Consider the following 7,171-nt stretch of genomic DNA (forward strand, 5'->3'; position numbering starts at 1 on the left):
GGCCTTGAGCGGTCGATCCCCCCACCCCATCAAGGCCATGGGGGAGGGGGGAACGGAAGGGCAGGGGACCCAGGTAAAACACAAGACTTGGGCCACCTCAGTCACCAGGGTTTCCTTTCTACCGGGGAGACCCCTCACTGGAGGAGGGAGGAGGGTCCGGGAATAAAGGCCGCTCTCGGGACAATCTCACCAAGATTATTAAATTGGTCCCCGGGGCCCCTGCTCACGCCTTTTGGGGGGTTTCCAGCAGTACGGGGTGGGAGAGGGTGCACACCCAGTAGAGGTGTGTCTGAGGCCTCATCTCCACAGGCCCTCCAAGCCCCCAGCCAACTCCAACACCTGAGAGGAAAGCAGCCTGTCCCAGTGGCACGGGCCACCCGGCCCAGGTTCTCTCTCATAAACCACGTAAACGCCGGCTTCTGCACCCCTCCCACCACTGCCCTCCCCCCAGCCACCAACCACTCTCCTTCTCAAATGCTTTTTTTTGACTGGAAAAGCAACCACCAAAGATAAATAAATAAACGCCCGTACACAGAAAGCAATGGGAAGCAGGGGAGATGAAGTACTTCAAAGCAAAGAGGCCAGGAGAGGGGAGGGAGGAAACGAGGAGGTGATGGCAAGGGGAAGTGAGAAGCCGGTCTCAGCTCGGTCACAGCCCGGCATTTCCAGCCGCTGCCCTGGCGACAACTTCAACAATAGCAGGGGAGCCGCCTGCCCATCGGCTGCCACCGCTGGCCCAGCCGCTGGGATGCCAGCCAGCCAGCCCGGCTGGGGCGGGAGCTGCAGCAGGCAGAGCCGGGCCCAGGCACATGCTGGGCAGCCCGCTGGCCAGAAGCCTCGAGACCAGCAATGCACGATGCCGGGCCACAGGCGGGCAGCCGCGCACCCCGGACACGGACACGCCACCAGGCGCCAGACCAAGTTCCTTGGCAGGGCCCCCTGGAGGTGGCTCACCCCGAGCTTCCTGCTCTTCATCTTCACGTAGCCCTGCTTGACGATGTCGTTGAAATTGGTCGCCATGGTTTCTCCACCGTCTTTGAGGCCCTGGCCGGCCCAGGCGAGGGGAGGGATGCCCAGGTGGCCTCGGTTTCCTGGCCCCTCCGATCACCTGTTCGAGATACTCGGTCGGGGCTGCCTCAGCATTGTTCTAGCAGCTCCTTCGCCCGGAGCCTGCTGGAAGTAAAAACGACAGGGAGATTACACAGTGACATCTTTCTCCTCCCCTGGCTGTCTCGCTCTTTCTTCCTTCCTCTTCCCACACTACTCCCTCCCTTCAGCCCGCCCTTCCTCCTTCCCTTCCCTCTCCACCCCAGGACGACAGAACCATTCAGGAAAACCGAGGTGGAGGCAGCTAGGAGGAAAATGGTCCAGCCCAGTCCCCTCCCTCACGGCTGGGGCTGGCGGTTAACCCCTTCCTGGGAGGACTGGCTCCGGCTCCTGCTGTGGAGGTGCGGGCAGAGGAAAGGAGGTGGCCCCAGCTGCTGTCGGGCCCTATCTCCTGCTACAACGTAGGGGTAAACTTAGAGCAAGGCCCCCTCCTGTGCACAGGAGCCTCCACGCGGGAAAGCCTTCCCAGAGATGGGGCTCTTGGGAGATGGCACAGATTCTGGGACCCATGCTCCCCGAGGTTAGACAACTTGCCTTGTCAGTCTCAGCAGACCCCCCAACCCCTCTGCCCCACCCCGTTCTATACCTGGTTCTCCTCAGCTCCAGGCAAGAGGCTGAGAATCGGCACCTCAAGCCCGCTCAGGCCCTGCTCTCTGCCCCTGGAACTCTTCAGCAGCTCGTCTGGGTGCTGCTTCCTGGGTGGGAGGGCAGAGTCCAGTGGGGCGGGCTCTCAGATAAGCCTGAGGAATGTGCTGGGCAGGCTGGAGGTGGCCACTGTGGAAGCAGTCACCTCGCCCTGGCGCTGGGAAGGTCGGGCTGGTCTGTGAGGGCACTGGGTCTGGCCAGGACTTGCGCTGCCCCACGTCCTGAGCACAGGCAGGAGTTCATTACATGGACAAGTAGCAATCACCTGGGCTTGGGGCAGAGGACAAAGCTGGGCCACAGTGAGGGGCACCAAGGGGCAGTCAGGGGCTCTCAGAATCAGGCAGGTTACCAGATAACGAAGACTCAGACTTAGGGGGGAGGTGTCTCAGTGATGACCCAGTCCAACATCCATTCTACATCATTTTACAGTTGGGGAAAAGAAAGCTGCCCAGAGAGGATAAGCAGCGTGGCCAAGGTCACACAGCAAGCCCATGGTTCAGCCAGGGACAAGTAAGTTCCGGAGTGGGTGATGGAGGCAGGCCTGGGGGTGGAATGCCCTGCCACATGGCTCTGGCTGCCTGCCACCACCTAAGCCTTCTCTGCCATCCAGGCTCAGAGGCAGGGCTGTGCCAGCAACATGGCCCCCCGTGTCTCCAGGATCGCTGGGTGCGAACGGAGCAGCATTTCTGGGGTCAGCTGGGCATCTGTGCCGCCAGGACAGGGCCCTGGGGCAAGCATCCTGCTGGAGCTGCCAGCAGCTTGGCGTTAATTAATCTTCTGGAGGCCTGTCGAGTCCCTAACAAGGAATAGATGTGACTACCCCAGCGAGCACACGAAAACAGGCAGAGGGACAGAGACAGTAGTGCTCCTATGCCCCCTGTACCCCAAGAGCCTCTTCAGCTCCCCTCAGTGGCCTGCCTGCCCATCCACTCGCTCTCTCCCAGCTCCTGGGGGCCAAGACCCTTCCACACCCAAGTGCTCTGCTTTCCTCCTATAAGGTCTAGCGTGGGGTCCCCTCCCTAGCACTGACCCCCAACATCCTTGCCATACCTGGGCGCTGGCACTCAGAGAAGAGTAAGTTTTCCCAGCTCTGTCTCCACCGCCTGGGGCTGCCTTGTCCCCACAGCGAGGACCAGCTCCGTAAAAGCCCCCTCCAAGATGCCAGCTGGCTGGCTACTGGCTGAGGGTCCACAGCACGGAAGGCCCCTTTCAGAACACACCTACAGCAAACACGGGGCCCCTCGGTTCATCCAAGGCAGCCATAGATGTGGCCCAGCCAGGAACATGAATCGAACTGGCAGGTGGTCCTGCGTAAGCCGCTTAACTCCTCAGCGCCTCAATTTCCCCACCAGTTAAAAAAAAAATGAGGATAAATCCACCTATTTTAAATGAGGAAATGAATCTAGGAGGCACCTGCCTGCCCACGTTGGACCCAGAGCTTCTGCCTTGAAAACCCCAAGGGCTGTTTTTATTGCGAGAGCTGCTGCCCAGCCGAGGGCTGTGAAAGCACCCTAACCCAGCCTTCCACCTGCCCAGTGCAGGCCTGCTCCTTCCTGGCTCCACCAGTTACCTTCTCAGCAGCACCCCTTGAGTGACTGCCGTCGCCAAGCTCTCAGGAGCACCTCTGCCATGTCTGTCCACAGTCCCACACCCCATGCCCTAGAAATAAACCCACAGAGACAATCCACTGGGAAGAGCAACCTTCCAGGGGAAGCCTGGGTGTCAAAGGGCCTGGCAGCTCACACTGGCCTGGAGTCACAGGTGGTGCTGACCTTACTCGGTCAGTCCCTAATGAATACGCAAGAGCAAGACCCACGCTGGGGCCCAAAGTGGTAGAGCAAAGGGGAGCTGGGGAGGAGGGAGAGAGGGGGAAGAGGCAATAGGTAGACTCACAAATTTGATGGGCAATGGGGACAAGGTGAGAGGGGGCACCCAGAGCCAACCCATGCCCCAAAGGGACTGCACTGTGTTAAGCAACAGAAGTGGCCCACAGGCTGAGCCTGTGCGGACCCAATGAGGCATCAAGGGACGGAGAGCAGCTGAGCTCAGCAGGCCAGGAACTGGGAAGGCAGCCCCCGCCCTGCCGCACCTGGGGCCACTTTCCCCATCACTCCTGAGCAACCACCAGCTCTGCCTCTCACGAGCCTGGAGCAGGGGAAAAGGCCCCGCTGACTGGGAGAGGGCCTGTGGTCTCAGGTGTGCAAGGTCAGCTCTGAGCACCCAGAGGGGCTACGCAGGACGCCCAGCAGCACCCCCAGCACTGCGGTAGGGAGCAGGGACCCCCGTTCCTCCTCCCAACCTGGCATCGAAGCAGCTGCTCAACCACAGACCGTCCCCGCCCTGGACCAGGCCACCACTGGCTCCTCCAGAAACAGAAGGAGCCCCCCTCTCCCAGGAAGGGCAGGCGTCCTGTGCGGAGGGGGCACGAGATGCCCTGGTGCCCAGCAGAGGGGTGGGGAGCGGCCCCCTGCTCACCTGCCCCATGTGCAGGCAGCTGTCTAAGCACCCCTCCCTGCACCTCGATTCTGCCTGGAGGCTTTGGCTCCAGAACAAACGCTACCCGCTGCTGTTGGCAACCAATGACTGAGCCGGCGCAGCCGCCTGCCTGGCTGGGCCTCCCCACCCCATGACAGATCGGATCTTATCAGGTTGAAGACCTGATAGGGACAGCCCTACCTGGACACTTGGACACCGTCTCACTGATGGCTCGCTGTCTCCACCCGCTGCAAAGATCCCGTTGGCGGGATTCTCTCCGGCACGAGGGATATTTCCCATCACCTGCCTGGTCCTCTCTACCCCTGTGTGATTATTATCAGGGGCCAGGAGGAGGTCATCCCCTCCCCAGACGGCCCCACCCCTGACCTCCACCCATGCAAATCCCCACAAGCAACCACCACCTGAAACACTGCAGGTCCCAAGATGGGTGGCAAAGACAGATCAAAAACCAACTGGTGGGGGGTGGGGGGTGTTCCCTGGTGCCGCAGTGGTTAAGAATCCGCCTGCCGATGCTGGGAACACGGGTTCAAGCCCTGGTCCGGGAAGATCCCACATGCTGTGGAGCAAATAAGCCCATAAGCCACAATTACTGAGCCTGCACTCTAGAGCCCATGAGTCACAACTACTGAAGCCCGCGCACCTAGAGCCCGAGCTCCACAGTAAGAGAAGCCACCGCAATGAGAAGCCCGTGCACCGCAACGAAGAGTGGCCCCCGCTCACCGCAACTAGAGAAAGCCGCACACAGCAACGAATACCCAATGCACCCAAAAATAGATAATAAATAAATTAATTAATTATTTTTTAAAAAAACAAAAACTGGGCAGAGAAGACTGGCGGGAGGAGAGGACATCTGAACAGCCCTCCAGTTAGGAAAGTGGTGCTATGTCTCCACACCACCGCCACTCCGCTCTCTCCAGGTTGCCTGCCCACCCGTCCAGCCTCATCTCCCCCGGGGCTGGCCTTCTTTCTGTTCTTCAACATGCCTAACTCCTACCCACGCAGGATCACTGCACTTGCTGTTCCCTGCCTAAAACTCTATTCCCTCAGATGGTCCAAGGTTTATTCCACTGAATCATTCAGGTCTCAGCTCAAAGACCGTCACTTCAGAGAGGTCTTCCCAGACCACGCTGGCCAAAGGAGCTCCCCAGTCAGCCTCTATTGCAACACCCAGTTTCACTGTCCCCACATATCACTATAGGGTTTGCCTCTTCATCTGCTGATTTGCTACTCGGCCACTCCCTGTCTCCTACAGCGCCCTAGAATGTCAGCTTCCTGATGGCTAGGCCGTGTCTGTCTAGTTAATGGCTCCATCCCAGCACCTAGAATGGTGCCTGGTGTGGCGTAGGTACTCGGTATTTGGGGACTGAAAACATAATTATCTCCAGGACTTGTTCTCCTCATCCTTTTTCTCCCACCACCATCAATATCCACCTGGTCAGACCCAGCTCAGCTTCCAGAGATGCGTGAGCAGTAGTGGGTTCCCATCTCCCTGGGCCCCAGACCCACAGTTTGGTTCAAAGCTGATCCGGGGGGAGACAGCACTGCTGACACCGTGTCCAGGCCTGGCCAGGTGGCCCCACCTTGGCCCCGGTTGTTGGATGAGGTCATGCCCAGCTCTGCTGCCCTGCCTGAGAGGGAAGAGCTAGAAGTAGCCAGTGCCCAGGCTCAGAGGGGCAGGCAACTGGGTGGGAGGGGGCACAGCTCCTGAGACCCATCCCAGGTGGGGGACAGGAATAGCCTGCACTGGAGCCACATCCCCTGAAAGGGGCAAGAAAGGAATCTGCACTAAATAAATAAGCCCAGCCTCGAACTGCTGCTGTGAATCCTGCCAGGCCTGTCACTGCCCTTGACTCTCGGCCCCCTACACCCGAAACGCTCCATCCAAGTCTCCTGACAACTGCCACGCACCCACGGCTGGGGACAGGGAGACGGCACAGAGGCCCTGCTCTGCCCACATCACCCAGGTGCCCAGGCTCCGCTCATGCCCCTCTGCAGTGACAGAAAGCATTTAACTGGAAGCAGGGCTTTGGGTGTCCTGGGAGAGAAATTGGACAGGACCCCAGGACCAGGGAAGAAGAAGAATCAAGGAAAGGAGGCAGCTGGCTCCTCCTTTAAGTTGTAGGGTAGGAACCATTTGCAGGTAGGGTGGGCAGTCGGGAGGCAGATGGAGAAAGTGTTGGAATTTGGGGGTGGGGTTTGAGAGAGCAGGAGGCCATGGGAGCAGGAAGGGTGGGAGGAGGGTGGGGGCTGTGATGCGCTGGGTTATGCCCCTTCGGGATGGCAGGCCCAGGGCCAGGGAGTTCAGGGGCCTGGGCTCCTCCGATGAGTGAGTGTGGGGTAGGCGTGAGGTCAGGCCCCGACCTGGACTCCCCTGGAGAGGAGAGCTGGGGGTAGGTGGAGCTCAGGGGGTAGTTTTCAGGGGCCGGGGCTGGCTTTTGGAGGTGGACCCCTGAGGCCCCCCACAGGGTAGGAAGGTCCCACGGGCTTGGAGAGTTCTCAGGATGGAGTCGCCGAGGGTCTCGAGGGTTCCGGCGCGGCCTAAGGCCCCCTCCCCGCCTCGCGCCCCCCTAGTTACCTGGGCGCCGCGGCCCCTGCTGGGGGCGCTGGCTCGGCGGGCGGCGGGCCAGACTCATGCCCCCGTCACGGTGCGGCCGGCGGGGGCGGCGGCGGCGCCCGGCGCCGGGTGGGGACTACGAGAGAGGTGCAGCCGCCCAGCTCGGTTCGGGCTGGGACTCAGCGGCGCTGCCCAGCAGCCCGGCTCCAGGCACTCCGCCCCGCCCCGCCCCGCCCCTCCGGCGCGGCACCCCCACCCCCCGGCGGCCCGCCCCCGCCGTATTCCTCCGAGCCGAGGGACACACACTTCCGCCCCGGCTTCCTTTCCCTCCCCGCCCCCCACCCCACCCCCCCCCCCCCCCCGCCCTCC

At 61.1% G+C, this 7,171-nt stretch overlaps 1 long non-coding RNA gene across 1 annotated transcript; it reads right to left on the reverse strand.

Moving 5' to 3' along the window:
* Positions 1-960: 960 nt before the first annotated feature.
* Positions 961-6,968, reverse strand: LOC114484099 (uncharacterized). The gene is made up of 3 exons (XR_003676622.2): positions 6,824-6,968; positions 1,694-1,802; positions 961-1,173 (listed from the first exon to the last, which is right to left on the reverse strand). It is a non-coding gene; the product is annotated as an uncharacterized lncRNA (long non-coding RNA).
* Positions 6,969-7,171: the final 203 nt, after the last annotated feature.

This window comes from Physeter macrocephalus, chromosome 17 (genome assembly GCF_002837175.3).
Source record: "Physeter macrocephalus isolate SW-GA chromosome 17, ASM283717v5, whole genome shotgun sequence".
NCBI lineage: Eukaryota > Metazoa > Chordata > Mammalia > Artiodactyla > Physeteridae > Physeter > Physeter macrocephalus.